This window comes from Schistocerca gregaria, chromosome 4 (genome assembly GCF_023897955.1).
Source record: "Schistocerca gregaria isolate iqSchGreg1 chromosome 4, iqSchGreg1.2, whole genome shotgun sequence".
Taxonomy (NCBI): Eukaryota; Metazoa; Arthropoda; class Insecta; order Orthoptera; family Acrididae; genus Schistocerca; species Schistocerca gregaria.
The window spans coordinates 306,923,091-306,946,576 of NC_064923.1; the positions used below are offsets into that span (position 1 = coordinate 306,923,091).

Here is a 23,486-nt window from a genome sequence, read left to right on the forward strand (position 1 = left end):
TTCCTGGGGTCAGATACATCACATGATCACACTGACAGAACCACAGGCACATAGACACAGGCAACAGAGCATGCACAATGTCGGCACTAGTACAATGTATATCACCCTTTCGCACCAATGCAGGCTGCTATTCTCCCATGGAGACGATCGTAGAGATGCTGGATGTAGTCCTGTGGAACGACTTGCCATGCCATTTCCACCTGGCGCCTCAGTTGGACCAGGGTTCGTGCTGGACGTGCAGACCGCGTGAGACGACGCTTCATCCAGTCCCAAACATGCTCAATGGGGGACAGATCCGGAGATCTTGCTGGCCAGGGTATTTGACTTACATCTTCTAGAGCACGTTGGGTGGCACGGGCTACATGCGGACGTGCATTGTCCTGTTGGAACAGCAAGTTCCCTTGCCGGTCTAGGAATGCTAGAACGAATGGTTCGATGACGGTTTGGATGTACCGTGCACTATTCAGTGTACCCTCGACGATCACCAGAGGTGTACGGCCAGTGTAGGAGATCGCTCCCCACACCATGATGCCGGGTGTTGGCCCTGTGTGCCTCGGTCGTATGCAGTCCTGATTGTGGCGCTAACCTGCACGGCGTCAAACACGCATACGACCATCATTGGCACCAAGGCAGAAGCGAGTCTCATCGCTGAAGACGACACGTCTCCATTCGTCCCTCCATTCACGCCTGTCGCGACACCACTGGAAACGGGCTGCACGATGTTGGGGCGTGAGCGGAAGACGGCCTAACGGTGTGCGGGACCGTAGCCCAGCTTCATGGAGACGGTTGCGAATGGTCCTCGCCGATACCCCAGGAGCAACAGTGTCCCTAATTTGCTGGGAAGTGGCGGTGCGGTCCCCTACGGCACTGCGTAGGATCCTAGGGTCTTGGCGTGCATCCGTGCGTCGCTGCGGTCCGGTCCCAGGTCGACGGGCACGTGCACCTTCCACCGACCACTGGCGACAACATCGATGTACTGTGGAGACCTCACGTCCCACGTGTTGAGCAATTCGGCGGTACGTCCACCCGGCCTCCCGCATGCCCACTATACGCCCTCGCTCAAAGTCCGTCAACTGCACATACGGTTCACGTCCACGCTGTCGCGGCATGCTACCAGTGTTAAAGACTGCGATGGAGCTCCGTTTGCCACGGCAAACTGGCTGACACTGACGGTGGCGGTGCACAAATGCTGCGCAGCTAGCGCCATTCGACGGCCAACACCGCGGTTCCTGGTGTGACCGCTGTGCCGTGCGTGTGATCATTGCTTGTACAGCCCTCTCGCAGTGTCCGGAGCAAGTATGGTGGGTCTGACACACCGGTGTCAATGTGTTCTTTTTTCCATTTGCAGGAGTGTATCTGTCGAAAAATGTCTGAGAACTGGACACGAAAGTAAACAGTCTTGACAATGCACAACAAAATCTAGAGGCGAGGGTTAAGACACTCATTGTTACCGTGAATGAGTTGTCGCAAAATATAGAGCAGAAACTAGAGGGAGAGGTAACGACCGCTGTTCAAAGACTAAATATACGTGTTCAGTGCGAAAATCTTGAACTGAACACGCAAATTCCTCCAGAAATGAACGATATGTCAGAAGGTATTGCACCTCTGGAGAAAGAGAATGAAAGGGAACAAGACAGTCCGCCAAAAGCGAGCTACATAAACGGTAACGCACATAAAGGCGGAGTGAACCGTTGTACCGCGGATACTGTCACTCCTCACACTTACACAGCCTTTGTTGATGCAGCAGAGGCAGGCGCTGTGCCAACTGTCGGGCAAGTTAAGCACAAGGAGTCTCTAATTAAATACCGGCAATTCGAAACATTCACAGCGGAGGGGAAATCTTCCATCCTATGATTTTTATTAAGAGTGTCTTACTGGTATCTTGAAGAGAGAAGCAAAATATGCAGTTCGTGATTTCATTCATAACCGGAGACGCTGCTCTCTGAGCCATGGAATTTTCGGATGTTTGTGAAACATATCTGGACTTTGAAAAACAATGTTTTTGTCAAGTTTTTAGTCAGCCAATATTCAAGAAAGATTACGTAATCACGTGTGTAGCCCCGAGCCGTACCAGGCACGTCGGGGGAATTTTAGAAAAAAATTTGAATCTCAACGAGACGAAGTATTGGGATGAACCGGAACCAGCACGAGATGTGCTACGCATACTAAAGAACCGGGTTTCCATATCTGTCCATGAAAAGCTTGTCCACATGCCAGACACAGACCTCAATATTTTTACGGCAACGAATACCAAAAACCGAAATAATGGAGAGGGCGATCCAAGGAAAAACTAATATTCTCGACAAATTGATTATCAGTCCGACAATAGTTCTGCCAAACAAAACTCACCATTTTTGTTACAACACGAACAGATCACACAGAAAAAATGGAAATAGTAACAACGTAATTCTTCCTTTGCTAGCAAAAGTATGAGGACAGCCAATGAGCATTGGCAAAATTATGGTCCTCCGAATTGGCAAGCGCAACAAGGAACTCCGTTAGGAATGTGCCTGTAAACAATATAAATGCAGAATGAGATTTTCACTCTGCAGCGGAGTGTGCGCTGATATGAAACTTCCTGGCAGATTAAAACTGTGTGCCCGACCGAGACTCGAACTCGGGACCTTTGCCTTTCACGGGCAAGTGCTCTACCAACTGAGGCTAAGCCAATTCTCCGCAGTATCCTTTCTTTCAGGAGTGCTAGTTCTGCAAGGTTCGCAGAAGAGCTTCTGTAAAGTTTGGAAGGTAGGAGACGGATACTGGCAGAAGTAAAGCTGTGAGTACCGGACGTGAGTCGTGCTTCGGTAGCTCAGTTGGTAGAGCACTTGCCCGTGAAAGGCAAAGGTCCCGAGTTCGAGTCTCGGTCGGGCACACAGTTTTAATCTGCCAGGAAGTTTCAATATAAATGCAATTCCTATGCCATCGCCTAATGTGTCACCGTACTGGATTCCTCCGCCTCAACAAGTACTACAACAGTACTCACCTCAACAGCAGGAGACGGTGAGAATTGTATAGGTGGTGGATGAGACACAACCCAATCAAGCGAACGTGTCACACACGAACTGGCCGATGTAAGCCTTCCGCAATTGGTAGGGAAGGCGCAGAGGGGAGGTACACAAGATGTACCTATACGGGTGCTAATGTATAGTGAAGGTAGTGATTTAAGACAGGAGCTAATTGCCGACCCTAGAAAGTGTAGCCAGCAAAATGTTGAGTTGGTGCAAGCTGCGATACAAAAACAGATGAACGGAGTAACAATGATTGTACTGACTGACACGGGTGCCAGCACCTGTGTGAATCAGTTGAAAATTTTACCATCACTGCCTGTTCAGAATTGTAGCGTATCAGGGGTCACACGTGGTCACGTGAAAATAACCAGGCTGTATTAGACCTGCAAAGCGGAACAATAGGACGCTCATTCCTAGTGGTCAAGAATTTAGCGGTTCAGTGCGCTCTTGGTCTTGATGTAATTCGAGAGAGGAAAGCAAGAAGTGACCTTTCTCGTGGGGTATGCACATTGTTGAATAAGGGTAGAAGCACTGAACTGACATTGATTAAGACTGCTGCCGCACCAAGTAGTTTCCGTAGGCACGTTCGGGTAGCTTTTGTCAGACCCAACATTCCACACCTTAGAGATAATTACTCTATGGAGGTTTATCCAAGTTTGGTACAGGAAACGGAAGCAGAAAGAATAGCAATACAACAATAAATTACTGCGAAAGACGCTGAGTCGAGCTACCTCGACCAAATCCAACTAACTCACCTTCTAAACAAATATGTCACGGTGTTCTCAGAAAGGCCTGGGATCATTAAAGGTTACGTTTATGAGATGCAAGTCAAATAAAACCAAACATTTCGCCGTGCCACGTACTCCGTGCCTTGGTCAAAGACGGAAGCCGTATCAAAGGAAATACAAAAAATTCTCAGTTGGAAGATTATAGAAACTTGATTGTCACCCAATAGCAGTTCTCTGCTGGCTATAGCGAAGGCCGACGGAAGTATGCGTCTTTTGCTAGACGAAAGCGATATTAATACAATCATCATTCCGGTGCGGACTCTCCCGGAAAATATGGAAGAATAGTTACGAAAGTTTCCTTAGCAGTACTGATCTGAAAGACTTATACTGGCAGGTGCTGCTGTCCGGAGCATCGCGAAAGTACACAGCTTTCATATTCGCTGGGCGTAGCTACCACTTTAGAATATTGCCATTAGGGCTGAATGTGAGCGCCGGCGTGTTTATTGTTGCACTGAATACCGTGTTGGATCCAGATTTATTGGATAAAGTTACACTTTATCTAGATAGTCTTCTGATAGTAACTAAAACCTGGGAGAAACACCTAGAATTAGTAGAGTTTGTGTTAAACAGGTTTGTTGAGGTCGGAGTTGCGGCAAACTTAAAGAAATCTAAGTTCGCCCAGGAAGAAATAAAATTGCCCGGACATACAATCTCGCCAACAGGCATAATGGCGGATGGTTGAAAGAAGCATTACAACAGCTCCCAAAGCCGCACACTAAAAAGTAGTTGAAAGCGTTTATCGGCATGGCTTCGTTTTTTCGACGTTTTGTGCAGAGTAATTGTTGAATAATGATTTACTGTCCTCACTCAGGAAGAATAGCTCCTGGCTTTTCATGGAGAAATGTAAGACTGCCTTTTATGCCATTAGGAATGCAGAATAGATCGTGACTTTTCATGGAGAAATGTAAGACTGCCTTTGATGCCATTAAGAATGAATTGCTAAACTCAGAAGTTCTGCATCACTCAGACTTGTCAAAGGACTTTTACTTGGCAACAGATGCATCATTTTGTGGATTGGGTGCGTGCTTGTTCCAACTAGAACATAAAATGACAGGAACGGAAATGAAAGTAATATGTTTTGTCAGCCGTGTGCTGACAGGTACTAAGGTATTTGCTTTCATGCAGACTAACGCGGTGAGTGTTAGATCTCCAGGATTCTCGTTTTGAAAAAAGTCAAGTAAAGGGCTGATGTGCTATCATGTTTACCCCAAGGAATGACTGAATTCGCGGAAATGGTAGAGCAATCGACATAGTTGGAGATTTTATTACTTAAGGGCGCAATCCGACGGCAGGCGTACTTGAAAATGTGTAAAGAGATGCAATCGCTGCAGGGGTCAGATAAACTATGGAAAGAACTGATCGCCATGTTGAAAGCGAACCCCGCAAGTGAGATGAATAAGCATTACCGAATACAGGATGAGATATCGTTTCATTGGAGTCAAATTCATCCGCGGTGGTGGTGTGGTTGTATTAGAGCCGTAGCACTAAACATTGTCATATGGTATACACACCATTGTTGGGGCCACACTGGAATACGAAAATGCTCAGACAAGATATCAACATATTGCTATTATCCCGGTTTATCAAAGCACGTTCGTAGGCTCATACAGCCTTGTTTGGTGTGTCAAAAGGCTAAACCAATTAATTTAAGCACTCGAAATGAGTTGCATTCCATATACCAACCCGACATTTACAGCTCGTATCCATTGACGTCAGAACCGTTACCGAAAGGGCCGGCCGTCGTGGCCGTGCGGTTCTAGGCGCTGCAGTCTGGAACCGCGAGACCGCTACGGTCGCAGGTTCGAATCCTGCCTCGGGCATGGATGTGTGTGATGTCCTTAGGTTAGTTAGGTTTAAGTAGTTCTAAGTTCTAGGGGACTGATGACCACAGCAGTTGAGTCCCATAGTTCTCAGAGCCATTTGAACCATTACGGGAGTTCGGAGGCCGGTGACAACATTGTTGGACAGCGCCACCTACTTTAAAAAGCAATAACTGGAAACAATTCCTGAGAGAATAAGGTATTAACCACATTTTAGTGTCCTATTACAGTCCGAGTGCGAATCCCGTCCAGTGAACCTTTCGTGAGTTCATCAGGTTTGTAAGGACGTATACTGCAAACAAACACACGAAGTGGGTAGAGGATGTACCTACCCTCGAACAGGTGTATTATAACATACCGAAACGTCCACTGGATATACACTGGCGGAAATTGTGCGCTGGGAGTAGAGGAGGACGACTGGGTCCAACAATTGCCCAAGATTCATAAGCACAAAGACCAAGAGGAAAATAAACAGCGGGTGTGGATCAAATTAAAGAGGCAAGTTGACTTAAGAAAGAGGAAATGCAATAAGCAGCTGAAGGCTATACACCAATAGAAGGAGGGAGAGCTGGTAATGTTGCGTACACAACCAAAGGCACCCAGCGTGGGATTAGCCGAGCGGTATGAAGTGCTGCAGTCATGGACTGTGCGGCTGGTTCCGGCAGAGATTCGAGCCCTCCACCGGGCATGAGCGTGTGTGTTTGTCCTTAGGATAATTTAGGTTAAGTAGTGTGTAAGCTTAGGTACTTATGACCTTAACAGTTAAGTCCCATACCATTTCACACACATTTGAACCAAAACCATCCAGCATAAAATGAACAAATAAAAACCGCAAATGCTATACTCTGGACCTCATGTGGTTGTGAGGATTCCACATGACGGGTGCTAGCTTTTGGCACACCCAGAGACATGAAAGATAAGAGGTTTATATCCACATAAGGATGTTAAACGTACAGACAACAGGAAGTAGAATGAGCCTTGATCAGGGATCAAGAGTAACACCCGTACATATATAAGTAATTTAGTGTTACGGATAGATTAGGGTTAGTGTTAGATATCATGTGTAGTGTAAAGTATGTTTGTATTGTGTGATTCATGTATGACTGTAAAAACGAAGAATCAATGTACATATGAATTCACTATGACAGAGCAAAGTTGTTTAAATAACGTGTAAAAACACACAAAATTTGTTATTGTACTGCAAAAGTAAGCAGAATGCATGGTTCAAAGTTACCTGTGCTTATTTCCGAGTTTTTTCATTAATTATACTTGGGTCAGTGTACCTTATTGTCAGAAACCATGACAGATGTCAATACGCATTTCAATGTTCAAAACAGACTTGAGAATCATGAAACCGTATCTTAGCACGGATATCTCGAGAAGTAGTTGTTGTGGTTGGCAGGAGAGCCAACACCGTGCTACTAGAGGAGGCCGAAAGGCACGCGATGTAGCTCATGCAGGCTGGCGTGAGGTCTGGAACAGGACAAGGAAATTAGAATTTAGAAACAACGGACGTAGCTGGTGGAGTACTTAACTTTAATCCATTAATGATGAACGTCGCTCTTGACGGTACATGATTCACAATATCAATAGTACGGATACTGGCGCCTTGCTAGGTCGTAGGAAATAACGTAGCTGAAGGCTATGCTAACTATCGTCTCGACAAATGAGAGCCTATTTAGTCAGTAAAACATCGCTAGCAAAGTCGGCTGTACAACTGGGGCGAGTGCTAGGAAGTCTCTCTAGACCTGCCGTGTGGCGGCGCTTGGTCTTCAATCACTGATAGTGGCGACACGCGGGTCCGACGTATACTAACGGACCGCGGCCGATTTAAAGGCTACCACCTAGCAAGTGTGGTGTCTGGCGGTGACACCACAGTAGTAACAAATTGAATGAATCAGTGTCAAATGTTATGCACAAATGTGAAAATCACCTGAACTCAGTAGTCCAGATGACCTAATGGTCACACTTCGCAACATGAGGGAGAGACTAAGCGTTTAAGGAACTCAGAACTGTATAAATGCTGTAAAAAAATATGAACAGTGCGTACAGTATAATGCAAGTGAGTTAAGAACTATCCTTGAAGTGATCTTTCTTTCTATACAATGTACGAACAAAGTGACTGAAAGTGCATTAAAGGTGTTATAATAAAGAAAACTTTATGTTACGGAAGCTTCACTTAAGCGCATTCTTAATAAGAGTGTTATAAACTGTAAATTTAGTTAAATGGCCTGCGTCCCTTGCGAGAACATTTTAAGATGCACTGCATCAATTGTGCATGTGAGTATTAAAGCAGCGTACTTGAGCTACGGCAGAAAGCAACATCCGAAGCAGGACATCTGAACGTTACTACGACAGGTGTGGCAACCACGAAAGACGAAGTTACTAAGTTCCTGCACGTCTGCATTGAACGCTCACCACAGTGGCCATACAGTGTGTATTACTGGAAACTAGTGCATAAAAGCAGTGTACGGTTGTGTTTCGATGAAAACAGTACTTACAGCAAGAAACCTACTGTCCTAACGTGTTACAGTACTGAACTAGCGACGTTCGGAATTACACACTCAGTAACAATATTACACGTGTGATTGAAGTGTAAATGATCGCTAATGACAACCTCTTTACAGTGAGTTATTAACTTCTGTCTTTGGTTGAAAAGTGATGCTCTGTGGAGTGTTGTTACATGCACACGCACAAGACACGCGGCGGCGAGCGACGACGCGGGTAGTCAGCTGATCGACGCCTGGGGAGAAACCTTCGCCTGGCGACAACACAGCACGCTCGATCGTTAGTCAGCGACGTCGCCGACGGAGGGCGTATTCCCGATCATCGTGCCATCTCATCGGCCACATCTTCCGTCGGAAAAGTCAACTCGACTGTACAACGAAAATTGTACAGACTTTGTAAATGTGCTTTCGTACCTAAGTGTTTGTAAAACGTATGCTGAAATGAACTAATGTCTCAGAGACATGAAAGTTAAAGACTTTGGTTTAAACAAACAGAAACACAAATAATATGCAAAAACAATTGATATTTACTATTTTGATGCAGCAGTCGAATACCTTCTGCGCTATTCTGAGAAATACGTTACTTTTAAAACCATGTTTAGCAAAAGACATAAACGTTGACTAACAAATGAGTAGATACAAAGTTCTGGAGAATGTTTCAAATAGGAACAATTTAAATGCTCCGGGCGGGGTTTTTACACCACGTTTTTTTTCCGCGCCTGTAACCTTTTATAGGGGAGCACAGCTATGAAATTTCGCTGCTTGTAGTTTCATACCAAGTTGGCCCTATTTTAATATCAGTTCATGGGTTCAAGTGAGCTATTAATCAATGCCCATTAGAATAGTGATAATGTATATACAGAGTGTTACAAAAAGATATGGCCAAACTTTCAGGAAACATTCCTCACACACAAATAAAGAAAAGATGTTATGTGGACATGTGTCCGGACACGCTTAATTTCCATGTTAGAACTCATTTTAGTTTCGTCAGTATGTACTTTACTTCCTCGATTCACAGCCAGTTGGCCCAATTGAAGGAAGGTAATGTTGACTTCGGTGCTTGTGTTGACATGCGACTCATTGCTCTACAGTACTAGCATCAAGCACATCAGTACGTAGCATCAACAGGTTAGTGTTCATCACGAACGTGGTTTTGCAGTCAGTGCAATGTTTACAAATGCGGAGTTGGCAGATGCTCATTTGATGTATGGATTAGCAAGGGGCAATAGCTGTGGCGCGGTACGTTTGTATCGAGACAGATTTCCAGAACGAAGATGTCCCTACAAGAAGACGTTCGAAGCAATTGATCGGCGTCTTAGGGAACACGGAACATTCCAGCCTATGACTCGCGACTGGGGAAGACCTAGAACGACGAGGACACCTGCAATGGACGAGGCAATTCTTAGTGCAGTTGACGATAACCCTAATGTCAGCGTCAGAGAAGTTGCTGCTGTACAAGGTAACGTTGACCACATCACTGTAAGGAGAGTGCTACGGGAGAACCAGGTGTTTCCGTACCATGTACAGCGTGTGCAGCCACTATCAGCAGCTGATTGGCCTCCACGGGTACACTTGTGGGAATGGTTCATCCAACAATGTGTCAATTCTCATTTCAGTGCAAATGTTCTCTTTACGGATGAGGCTGCATTCCAACGTGATCAAACTGTAAATTTTTCACAATCAACATGTGTGGGCTGACGAGAATCCGCACGCAATTGTGTAATCACATCATCAACACAGATTTTCTGTGGACGTTTGGGCAGGCATTGTTGGTGATTTCTTGATTGGACCCCATGTTCTTTCACCTACGCTCGATGGAGCACGTTATCATGATTTCATACGGGATACTCTACCTGTGCTGCTAGAACATGTGCCATTACAAGAACGACACAATATGTGGTTCATGCGCTATGGAGTTCCTGCACGAAGTGTTCGTACGCTTCTCAACAACAGATTCGGTGACTGATGGATTGATAGAGTCGGACCAATTCCATGGCTTCCACGCTCTCCTGACCTCAACCCTCTTGACTTTCATTGATGGGGGCATTTGAAAGCTCTTGTCTACGCAACCTCGGTATCATGTGTAGAGACTCTTCGTGCTCGTATTGTGGACGGCTGTGATACAATACGTCATTCTCCAGGGCTGCATCAGCACATCAGGGATTCCATGCGACGGAGGGTGGATGCAAGTATCGTCGTTAACGGACGACATTTTGAACATTTCCTGTAACAAAGTGTTTGAAGTCACGCTGGTACGTTCTGTTTCTGTGTGTTTCCATTCCATGATTAATGTGATTTGAAGTGAAGTAATAAAATGAGCTCTAACATGGGAAGTAAGCGTTTCCGGACACATGTCCACATAACATATTTTCTTTCTTTGTTTATGAGGAATGTTTCCTGAAAGTTTGGCCGTACCTTTTTGTAACACCCTATATAAATGTATTCTTCTCAAATGATATTTAACATTCGATTTACTATGTCCAATGAACAATGTTCAATGTAACATGAACAAATTACTATGTAAAATAAACAATTTTCGTTGCCTAATGAACAATATTCGATGTAACCTGAATAATTACTTATGTATGACCAACAATTTTGATGTCAAATGACCGATCTTTGATGTGAAGTGAATTACAAATGTACTGTTGTGTATACTGTGAACAATTACAGCAGTGAACTTGATTATTATACAGTGGTAACGGTACAGGTGGAATGCCTATTTAAAAAATTTTGATTTTGAAACAGACATCCCAGGGGTCCGTTGCATCGTGTGCTCCTGGGAATATAAATTATTATAAGACTCTTTGTTTAAATAGAAATTAATAACTATGAAGAATAATAAAAATGTAAAAAGACATTTTGCAATTACGTTGTCGACAATATGCTGCAGCGAATCTGTATATAAAAATGTATATTCATTGAAGGAAAGGACATTATTTAATGTTTCACAGCACAGTGTAATTCACAAATAATAATTCTAACTCTCTCTTGTACTCTGGTCTGAATAGCACATATGGTCGGCCATTGCCTGCGTGAGTGTAAGCTATTGTAATAACTTTATGCTAATTACATCTTCTCTAGTGTGAAATTGTTTTTAGTTAAGTATTAAGTCTACCCATCCTCCGAAAGCAAAATATTTTTGCTAATATTCAGGAAGCTGAGACGAGTTAGGTTCTGCGAGGTCGGCAGCGTTGGTGGCCGTAATTAAGCGCTGCTGCCAATAAAAAAAATTCCTTTACAGCTTCGTGCACGAGATATAGCTGCGAATACGATATATACGTACTCCGCAAATAATTTTCAAAATATTTCAATAGCAATTGTTTTAAAAATATTAAGAAATTCAACCAGAACTACAGTTCAGCGATTTCATTAAGCTGCTTCTCAGCCGATGTTTCATTAATATCGTTTGAAGAATTAAAGAGAAACAACACGAAGCAGAGGCATTATTAACAGTTGCATACAATATTCACAAAGTGACTCCACGATAGTTGATTTCTCATGTTTTTCATCTGTGGTAAATCCCTGATATAAAAATTCTTACATACGTAGTTATGTGGCATACACTTAAACGCGTCACGTTTAATCATAAATAATAAAAAAAGATATATTGTTAGTAAAGAGTATGTAAAAGAACCCAGTTCACATTATTCCGTTTACTGATATACAGATACTATCACTATGAAATAAAATAAAACCAATGAATAAAAACTCCAATGCTTCAAGAGATTTCATTTCACTGTTTCCCACCGTTTATGTTTCACATGAGTAAAGAGGTCTGCCTAAAATACAGCCCTCAACTAGTTTTTTGCTCATTTCAGTATTAATGTTCTTTGAGATAAAAATATATAGTCTGTTCATAAAAATTAACTTTTGTTGTGTAATTCTTTGTTTTATATTCTTTCAGCCCCTGTATACAGTTATCTTATTACCTAAGTTTTCTCCCATTCTGATTGTTTTATTTTATTTCCTGTAATTTTAACATTTATTTCTTTTCATTTTGGAGAAAACTATTTAATATGCCTTTGTGTGTTGTTATCATTCTGTGGGCATTAACATCGTCTAAACTTCTTCAGACGTTTCCTTCACCTGGAGCTATTACAGTTACACCATCCGTAAATCAGTGTATTTCTTTTTCGTCCGTGTATGAAGAAACGGGATAGGTATTTTAACTATACCATTATACGTAGTACATAATTTCACCAATAACGTTTATTGCTAATGACCTATTAGAGTTCAGAGGTAATAATGAAATTCATAAACACAATATTGAAAGAAAAAGAGTCCTTGGTTATTCTACATTAAAACTGATTTTAGCCCTTAAATGGTAGAGTAATGCTAGTATCAACATCATGGATTACTTAGACGACGATATTAAATGTTTCTCAGATAGAAAACTGTAAGTTGAAAGTAAGGTAAAAATGCGTTAAAGTATAAAGCAAGAGCATCGTTCAAATGTTGCATAATTTCCAAGACAGCATTAGAAAATCATGAACCAGTCATCTAAGCTGTAAGTTTGAAAATAATAACTTTTCTATTGAATGTGAGAATTGTCCAAAGTAAACATTTTTAGCTTCGTTTCAGATATAGCTTTTCGTCTGTCACACATTCAAAATCAGTAGGTAAGATATTTGTGGTAGTTTATTTTTTAATTTTTTACAGATTATTTTTTATAAAATGAATGTACGCTCAATTTGTAGACGCTGTTTTGAATTGTAGTATGGCATTTCCTATTCCATGTGAAATGACATTAGGCTTTATTTGTAATTAACACTGACAAGTCACATTGCTTTGAACACCACCTAATAACCACGCAGTATTATTTAACACAGACTACCTAACTGAACAGCATTAGTCATGGTACAAGCATACGGGTGGGAGAGCATACAGCGTATCGAGTTTTTAAATGTGTTTTGTCTTCAGTTTACTTTAGAAATATTATTTCTCGTTTGTCCTATTTTTTTGATGAAAGGCGTAAAGCTGTAATTAAAAAAATTAAGACACAATTGTTAGCAAGATGCACAATTACTTGACAAGTGATAATGATCATGGGCTCGTGTAACGGTTTTATGTCATTTATAGACATAACAGCTAAACGCAGGAAGACAAGGACAGGAACGCGGCTCGATGTGGAGCGCGGCAGAATCCCGCAAGCATCCCTCCCCCCCCCCCCCCCCTTCCGCCTTCTCCAAAAGTCACTCGTCCCTCACGTGAAAAGTTGCGCTTGCAGTGTCAGTTTGCTGAGCTTCTGCCAGAAGGATTTATATAAAGGGAAGTATTAGGTTGGTACAAAAGTAAGTAGCCTTTTTGTTTTATAGTTGTGAGTTTTTTCATCTATTGCCATTTTCTATTAGTAGGTCACCGTTGCTGTTAGGGTTTACATATTGTCATTTTGTCATTTGGAGAGAGTGAATGGGGCAGCGGGCGTTAGAGACTGGAGTGTCAAGTAAAGAAATCGGAGCATTTCCGACGTATTCTTCTACTTGAGTTCAATATGGGGGTAACAGCAGCGGGGGCTGCCAGAAACGTTTACGCCTTGCATAGAGTAAATGTCATTAGACACGGCAAGGAAATGGTTTTTCCCGTTTTAAGGACACTCATTTTGCCACTAGTGACTCATCACTTTCAGGAAGAAATTCAGGGTTTTATGAATATCGTTTAAATTCATTATTTCACAATGTACTCGAGAGCTGTCTAACGTAATGAACTGTTATCATTCCGCCATAGTGCAACGTTTGCATGCAGTGGGGATGGTTCCAAAGTCGGGTGTATGGATACCGCATGCTCTAACCCAAAACCATAAAAATCTCTACAAGCCCGTAACCAGTTGGCTTGTCAACAGCACGACCATTTATATCCTGTACCGTTACTGGTGACGAGAAATTGTTTTTATGCTAATATAAGGAAAAGAAAGATACGGTTGAGTCCACACGAAGTAGCGACCTTCCGTATAAGGAACTACACGCATCCACAAAAAATAACGTTATATATCTGGTGGAACAGTGACGGTGTGGTGAACTACAAATTGCTTACCCGAGGTGCAGCCATCACTACTGACATTTATTGCCAACACCTGAGACGTCTTGCAGACGGAACCCAAGAACAGACTAGGGAGATTGCATGAAGTGACGTTGCTCCAGAACAACGCCCGTCCGCATTCTGCTAGCCTGGCAACAAACACTCTGCGGAAGTCGGGTTGGGAACTATTACGCTCCCACCTTATTCACCTGATCCAGCGCCCTCGTATTTTCACCTTTTCTGCTCTCTATTTGCTAGAAACTTCCTTTCCGGATGAAAATACGTTCCGAACATGGCTCGATGAGTTCTTCGCCACAAAACAACGTGATTTCTACAGTAGGAGAATCGAAAAGTTACGCCAATGATGGCAGACTGTTGTAAAAGTGAAGGAGAATAGACTACAGATGACCAAAGTTTCTGTTATGTGTATCTGTTGTTTTTATTAAACTTAACGAAAAATGTTTACATGTATTTTAAGACAAAGTGATGAGAAGAAATTCAGTATACTTAACATAACACTGATTAATCACATTCACTGTCGGGGCCTGCTGTTACCTATGCTTACGAGAATTACTGTAGCATACTGTTCAATGAAGTGTTCTTTCAGATCTGACTGTGCTTCAATATGCACTGAAAGGGACTTCCTGAAACTTATATCTAGCGTGATGCTTCTAATTTCCTGCTGTGAACTGTACTGAAATTAATGTGACTCTTACAGAAAAATTATCTAAACGCTTCTAATTCAGACACTACTCTGATTTGAACTCGGTACTATTTGAGTGCGCTACTTATTCTTTGAAGCTAATTAACTGTCTTGAATTTCCCGGCACTCTTACGTCTTGAAGCTGGAAACCCCTTGTTTTGCACCTGTGATTATACGCAATGGATGTCATTTGTGATCAGTTGGTCCTACATCTTATAGAGACATCGAGCGACAGACTTAGTCTTACACACTGCAAGAAAACACATTCATGCGCCCACATTTATGTGTCTGTAAGTGCAATGCACACATCCCAGTCACAGGGAAAGTGATAGTTCAACCATGGGGAAAATGCGAAACATAATAAGCTTCAGTTAAACAAACCAGTAAAGAACCTGGTATACACTAAAGTAACAATAGTCATGAGATACCTCCTAAAATCATGTCGGACCTCTTTTTACCTGGCGTAATGCAGCAACTCGAAATGACATGAACTCAACAAGTCGCTGGAACTTCCCTACACAAATATTGAGCCATGCTGTCTGTATAGCCGTCCATGATCGCGAAAGTGTTTCCGGTGCATGGTTTTGAGCACGAACTGACCTCTCGATTACGTCCCATAAATGTACGATGAGACTCATGTCGGGAAATCTGGGTAGCCAAATAGTTCCCTCAATTTATCAAGAATGTTCTTCAAACGAATAGCGGACTGTTGTGGCCCGTCGCAAATCTCATTGTCATCCATAAAAATTTAATTGTCGTTTGTAATCACGAAGTCGTCTAAGGTCCAAACGATATGGTCAAGAGCCTAGGAGAGGCGCTGCAGGCGATGTCGTGCTGTTAGCTAACAAAGGCATTCGCGTCGGTTGTCTGCTCCCACAGCCCATTAAATCCAAATTTCGCCACTCTTTCCTAACGGATACGTTCGTCATAGTTCCCACGTTGATGTCTGCGGTTATTTCAAATGCTGATAACTCTGCGCAAACGTCGCTGGTCTCGGTTGTTAAGTGAAGTTCGTCAGCCTCTACGTTGTCCGTGGTGACAGGTAATTCCTAAGATCTGACATTTTCGGCATACCCTTGACACTATCTCGGAATATTGAATTTCCTATCGATTTGCAAAGTGGAATGTCCTATGCGTCTAGCTCCACTTACCACACCACGTTCACAGTCTGCTAACTCCTGTCGTGCAGCCACAAATATCTCTAACACCTTTCCACATGAATCACTACAAATGACAGCTCCACCAATGCACTGTCATTTTGTACGTCGTGTACAAGACACTACCACCATCTGTTGATGAGCATATCGCTATCCCATGACTTCCATCGCGTCAGTGTCATTCAGTATACTTTAAATCAAATAAGAAAGGAAATTGTGGTTTCCATTGATCAGTGCAATTTAAGTAAAATAAGAAAGGCACATGAGATCTAAATTGCAGGGTGTGGGAATACACAAGTGACCAATCACTGAAGGCAAATATGACCATATGTCACTGAACGTACAATACTCACTAACTCAAAAATAGGTTATAACTACACATTAGGAGACAGTACAAGGCACCAAGAAGAAAGTATGTAGGAAGCGACAGCGTTCATGTGAGCCTTTCCTCTTGACTAATTATACGTTATACATTTTAAGATACAAGTCCGTTACTCGCGATTACTAATACGACCGAAATGTGGTGTTAATTCGGTCTGATAATCAACACAAATAATAGTGATGCTCAGAGGAGACACAGGATCAGCGAAACATGTAGTATTTCCGCAACTTAACACCTCCTGTCTGCCATTTGTTCTCATATCCTAAATGACAGGGATCACTGAGTATTGCGGGATGCGGTTGTAAAAAAATTGCATTAAATTATCCGGCCGTTGTGGCCGAGCGGTTCTAGACGCTACGGTCGCAGGTCCGAATCCTGTCTTTGGCATGGATGTGTGTGATGTCCTTAGGTTAGTTAGGTTTAAGTAGTTCTAAGTTCTAGGGGACTGATGACCTCATCTGTTAAGTCCCATAGTGCTCAGAGCCATTAAATTAACGGAAGAAATCATTCTTGAGTTTCAAAATGTTACCAGAAGTTCAGTTACAACAATTATTATGCCTATGGACGTAAGAAAACTGAGGTAGAATGGTTGAGCAGGTCCTCATGAGCCACATACTTCTGTAGTCGATGCTAAGCGACGGCTGAGATGATCTAAAGAGCGACACCATTGGACAACAGATGACTGGAGACGAGTGATCTGGAATAATGAATCCCTTTCTACCCTGTGGCAATCCGAATGGTTGCATCAGCATGACGATTTACCCTGTCTGTGAGGCAATGGTTTGTCATCAATAACATTCCTGAAATGAAATGGCCTGGTTGGAGTCCCGACGTGAGCGCAATGGAAGACCGTTTGGAATGAGTTAGGATGTCGACCACGCTCCAGACCCCAGCGTCCAACATTGATATCTCCTCTGGTTCCTGCTCTTGAGGCAGAATTCCTCGACAGACATTCAGACACCTAATTGAAAGTGTCCTCAACAGATCTGAAGCCGTCATAAAGGCGAAGGCCGTAGACCCCCATATTAATAATTACTAATAGGTGTTCGATTACTTTTTGTCAGATAGTATACACGTTTCTGCTCACACAAAAAGTTATGTCTGCCTTTCTGGCAACGTATGATGACGTCGTATTACCTCACATATTACACCAAAGAAAACAAAGTAATACACTTGTGTGAGGGTTCTGCTTTAGATACACAGGGTCTTTCCAGAAGAGTGTGCAAAAATGTAACAGGACATAGATAATGCTTCAATGAACAACTTTAGGTTGGCTACCTGGGGTCGGAGAAGCCAGCTTAAGGAGGTATGGAAGTAAGCTTGTCTTCCACTTTGTCTAGCAATACTTTTTTCCAGGTTATTTACAAATGTCATGCGTGCACGTTTACACGTACTGTGCTGTTCATTCAAATGCGCATTCTTTATGGGCATGACTACTAGGAAGTATTTTCTGGTCGCTGGGTTGGAAGTGGAGGTTCTGTTCCATGGCCTGGCTGGTAACCTGACCTGAAACCCTTGATCATTTCCTGTGAGGGCATCTCAGCTCATTTGTGTACGAGACGCCAGTGGATAGGGAGAACGAATTAGTTTCCCGTGATGTGATTAAATATACATCAAGGCTATTTGCCGGAGTGCGTCAGTATCTTGTTCTCCAATGTCATGCTTGCACTGGGGCTGAGTGCCGCCAGTTTCCGCTCGTATTGTAAGATATGAAACGTCCCCTTAGAAAAATTTTACAAGACTGTGCTTAAACTGACACACAATATTTTTTTAGCGCAACGCAATCTGGCTTTCAGTAATCCATACAAGCGAATGGCCCTGACTAACATTAACCTATACGTTTCAAAAATCACTTACCTCACAAAAATCTTCGTTACTCGAACTACTCCAATACAGCGAGCGCCACTACTGCCAGCTAACTAAAAGATTCAAACTACGGAAGGCACTAACTACTGATATGCATAGTTAGCAAATGAAAGATTTTGATAGAGAACAAACAATGTATTTACCTCAATAGTGATCAAAAGTCATAATGTATATCCAGTCTTACAGATTTCAAAACTCTGCCATTTCTCTCCCCACATCCACCACTGCTGGCGGCTCACCTCCAACTGCGCAATGCTGAATGAATGTCGTGTGGCTAGGCCCTTCCCTCGGGTAGACCGTTCGCCTGGTGCAAGTCTTTAGATTTAACGCCACTTCGGCGACTTGCGCGTCGATGGGGATGAAATGATAATGATTAGGACAACACAACAGCCAGTCCCTGAGCGGAGAAAATCTCCGACCCGGCCGGGAATCGAACCCGGGACCTTAGGATTGACATTCCGTCACGCTGACCACTCAGCTACCGGGGCCGGACTGCGCAACGCTACGCGCTGTTAACATCCAGCTGCCCAACAGTACAATGGCGAGTATTACAACAATGCCAACCAACCACTGACTGCACACAGCACAGCCAGTGATTTTTCATTCAGAGCGCTATGTGGCATTACCAATAAAAAAAACCTAAACAGCCTACATACAGATACATACAGTGTATGTACAGTGGTATGATCACTGTGTCAGTGATAGTATTTGCAGTTAACTGTAACTAGCGTAAATAAAAAAGTAAACAGTACTTTGATTTTATTCCTGTTATCTCCTCAAGCTAGTTTCTCCCACCCAGGTTCCCTACCTCAAACTGTTCAGTGGAGTATCCTCTATGTCCTGTGGAATTTTTTCACGCTCCTGCGGGGTCTTACAGATAGTATTACGGTATCTTTTTTTCAACAAGTATTTCGTCAGCTGAAATCTGAGGTAGTGCTAGTAGTGTAATGAAATTGAGACTAAGAAAAGTTTATCATCATATGTGTAACCAGTCACTGCACTAACACTGAAAAGATATGTACTGGAAACGTATAATTTTTAAGAGGGCAGGCTGAGAGATTCTGTTGATATTTTGAAATCGATGTTCCGTTGGTATGTAGTATTGGGAGTAATGCGGGAAAATCGGTGTTCGGGTAACATTGTATATGTGTAACTAGGCTGGAGGAGAGGCAATAGTTGTGAGTAGAAAACAGGAGGACAGGACTAGAAACGTAGAGGGACCCCTGATGTGTGTAAAGGTTTCTAGTGCATTAGAACCGATGGGTAGGGTACGTGTGTGGCCGGTTTTCATGGTTTTGGAAGTGGGGTGGGATTTCGTGAGCTACAAGCCTTTGATTTTCTCATTTCATTTATTTTTTAGTATGCATGCTAAAATTTTAAACTACTACGCGCTCTTCTATATATAGGAATTTTATTCGCGTAGGAGCGTAGGCTTCCGTGCCCACAGTCTTTTATAGTATGATTCTTCTGGCTGTGTGACCATACTATGATATCGTAAAACTACGGATTTTTAGGCTAGTATTGCAAGCAGATTTAGTCTTTGTTGCCTGAAATAGTAACCGACGGGCCGGTATTTTATTATATCTTCACGATCTAGGGGAATTTTATTGAATTTCTGTTTTCGTCCGTATCAAGCATGTATGCGGTGGGATGTCGTTATAGAGGTGAAGTACTGGGAGCAGGAATCAGAGAGCGATTCAATAGCGCAATATGAATGCGGTACATCGCAGACAAATGAAAGACGGAATACGACAGACGGAAAACCTACACACACAAAGACTTGCGCGAGCCGCTGTATAACATTTAGAGCGTCGTAGTGTCCTTGCGGACCAAAGACAGGAAGAAATAAAGACATGTCGATGTAAGGGAACATATCGAAAGAACGCTAAAGGCATTTTTATTAAATATTTAATGCGCAAGACGAAACGGCAAGAACAGGCGGATCAACAGGAACATATCCTAAGGGAATAACAGAGGAATTCTATTCCCTGAAGTTGAGAAAAAAACGCATCTTATGAAATTTTCTACTCTGATACTCCAGGCGAGTGATCCACCGAGAATACAAACGGAATAACGTCTTAAATGAAGTAATTAATTTCCAGTCTGTACTTTTCTCGAAATTAAGGCCGTTATCTCCCGTGAAGGCAATTACGGCCTCTCTTATTAATAACCGGAATTTTCGTATTAAGCAGACAAGGTAGCGCTCTTTGTTCTTTCTAGACTTAATTAAATTTCATTGGTAACGTGCTGCTTCTTTCATTTGCATTTCATTCAGTCACATTTCACTAGAGATGGAGCTTATTTCCCGTTTGCATGTGGCGGTTTGTGGTAGAAGAACGCTGTCATTCCCCTGTTATGAAAAGCGGAGTACATTATCCATACTGCAAAGAAGATTAGAATTCAGTACATCCTGAGCTTCCTCAGTTCACTAGTTCATAGATGGAAGTTCAGTTATTTGCATGTTCAATCGATCATATGTGGACTACCTCTCAAAGATATGGTATGAGTCATTAGTTTTAACAATACACACTCTTACCAGTGACATTGACTTTTTGTATGACTGCGTTTACAGTAAGCTTTATGTAAATTTAAATATATTGCTCATGTGTTTATATAAATTCAGCTATGCTGCATATGGGACTCTTAATCAAGAATGAGTTCAGTTACTTTTTAAAACTGCTTTCATTGTCTGCCACAAATTAACTAATCAATTATGACTGCAAATGTAATTTCCATCTGTGCGAAATTAAACTTCAGGTATCAGCAGTGGAAGCTACACTTGGTCCTGTCTAATGTTTTTTAACTGTCACTAGCTCTTTAAAACACAGTCCTAATTGTATCCTTGTTAACTTATTGTTACTAGTTGGTCTACGTTTTTGGACAGGGCTTAGATGAAATTTTACAGTGTGTACCGGTTGTACACCTTCTCGCATGTTTCTGCAGAATGAACACTTTGCTCCTATGAATGGCATTTCTTCAGACTACTATTTCACAGGGTATTAACGAAGAGAGGAACGAAAAGTAGGTTAACATTTTTATGCTTTCATCATCAAAAGCAGATATCACATAAGTGTTGTTAAAACTAACAGTTTGAAGTATATTTTGCATATAGCACGATATTTGTCGTTTAAGTACAATGTAATGAACATGTGGTGTCACAGCCAGACACCACACTTGCTAGGTGGTAGCCTTTAACTCGACCGCAGTCCGTTAGTATACGTCGGACTCGCGTGTCGCCACTATCAGTGATTGCAGACCGAGCGCCGCCACACGGCAGGTCTAGAGAGACTACCTAGCACTCGCCCAAGTTGAGCCGACTTTTCTAGCGATGGTTCACTGACAAATTACGCTCATTTGCCGAGACGATAGTTAGCATAGCCTTCAGCTACGTTATTTGCTACGACCTAGCAAGGCGCCATGATCAGTTTCTATTGATATTGTAAATCATGTACCGTCAAGAGCGATGTTCGTCATTAATGGATTAAAGTTAAGTATTCCACCAGCTACGCCTGTTTTTCTCAATTCTAATTCCCTTGTCATGTTCCAGACCTCACGCCAGCATGCGTGAGCTAAAACGAGTGCATTTCGGCCTCCTTTAGTAACACGGTTGGTTCTCCTGCCAACCATAACATTGGCGACGAGACTAAAAGTGTTCTTATCTAAATTGCCCTTCGCCACAATCTCCAGATGTACTGTCCGAATTTTATCGTTTACAGAATCAGCAGACGCAGGCCTTACTGGATGCCCTTGGACAGCTCGTCCAGGGTCAACGTGCGATGCAAAACGATGCGGCAGCGCCGCTTCACCGCTAACGCAGCCACAACACGCTGTTGCACCAACTTTTCGACCTTTTGATGCTGCACTGGAAAGATGGACGGAGTGGTCAAGCCAATTTGGATTCCATCTCGCCTCCTACAGAATTCAAGGTAACGAGCGGCAGCCTTATTTATTGCATTCTGTCGGCGTGACCACGTACTGTGTGATAGTCAAATTATTTCCCCGACGCGACGTAGCAACTCTGTCCTACGAAGAAATTTCGTCTGCATTAGATGCATATTTCAAAGACTCAGTCGATGTCGTTGCGAAACGGTATACCTTCTTCCGTACAAAACGTACGGCAGGTCAGACTAATCGGGAGTGTGTTGAAACCTTGCAAGGCCTTACTCGAGATTGTGCTTTTGAGTGTCAATGTGGACTCCCTTATGCAGATACTATGGTACGTGATGCAATTGCACAGAACATTTCTGATGTTCGTATAAGGGAACAGATTTTGAAACTAGTAAATCCCTCCCTTCAACAAGTGGACATATTGGATCGGCAGGACACACTTGACTTTGCTCAGGAATCATTTGAAACTTCGCCAGCAGTGTGTCAGGTTAACCGGCCTGCCGGGCGAGCTGCACGGAGCAGTAAACAGCCCTCGCGCCCGGCCGCGCCGCTGGCGCCAGGCTCTCAGCCACGTGTGCCGCGCCGGCAAACAAATGCAGTGATCAAATCATGCCCGACGTGTGCTACCAAACATTCGCGTGAGAATTGCCCGTCACGCCAAGCTATTTGCTTTTATTGTAACAAAAAAGGACATGTTCAGAGTGTTTGCCAGAAAAAGCTCAGATCGGAAGCTCAAAACCGTTCCAGGCCCTTTGCTTCGCGCCGGAATCGGAATCGCACCAAGTATACTCAGGCTCGCGAAACTTCGCCCATGGAAATTCATGTAGTTCATTCCACTCCGCGCAGTGCCACTGTCTCTAACAGTGACTGTGTTCGTTCCAAAAATAGTGTGCGTCGACATCGCCGGAACTCCCGTCAAGTCGCAAGTCATTATGTACCAATGTCAGTTCACGTTGCACGAGGCAGTCGCTCTTGTCGTCAGCAGGACAATAAACTTTTTGTGGACTTGGCTATTAACGGCAAAATGATACCATTCCAGCTCGATACCGGAGCTGCAATTTCACTAATCAAGACACTTACAAACTGCTGTGCACACCTCCGTTGCGTGCCGCAAATGTTACGTTAAATAGCTATTCAGGACACGAGATCCCTGTGTTAGGACAGTGCAGCCTTCTTGCAACATACAAAGGACAAACAAAACTTGTGTCATTTTATGTCCTTCGTTCTTCTTCTGCAGTGAACTTGTTTGGTTCCGGCTTATTTCAGTTGTTTAACTTGTCTATAGTAAATCAGGTCCTATCAGTGAACCACACTGTGCCTCCAGACAGTGTTTCTCGTCTATGTGAAGA

General features: G+C 42.9%; 1 non-coding gene across 1 annotated transcript; it reads left to right on the top strand.

The window, feature by feature from the left end:
• Positions 1-2,797: 2,797 nt before the first annotated feature.
• Positions 2,798-2,872, top strand: Trnas-uga (transfer RNA serine (anticodon UGA)). Its single transcript has one exon. It is a non-coding gene; the product is annotated as a tRNA-Ser (tRNA).
• Positions 2,873-23,486: the final 20,614 nt, after the last annotated feature.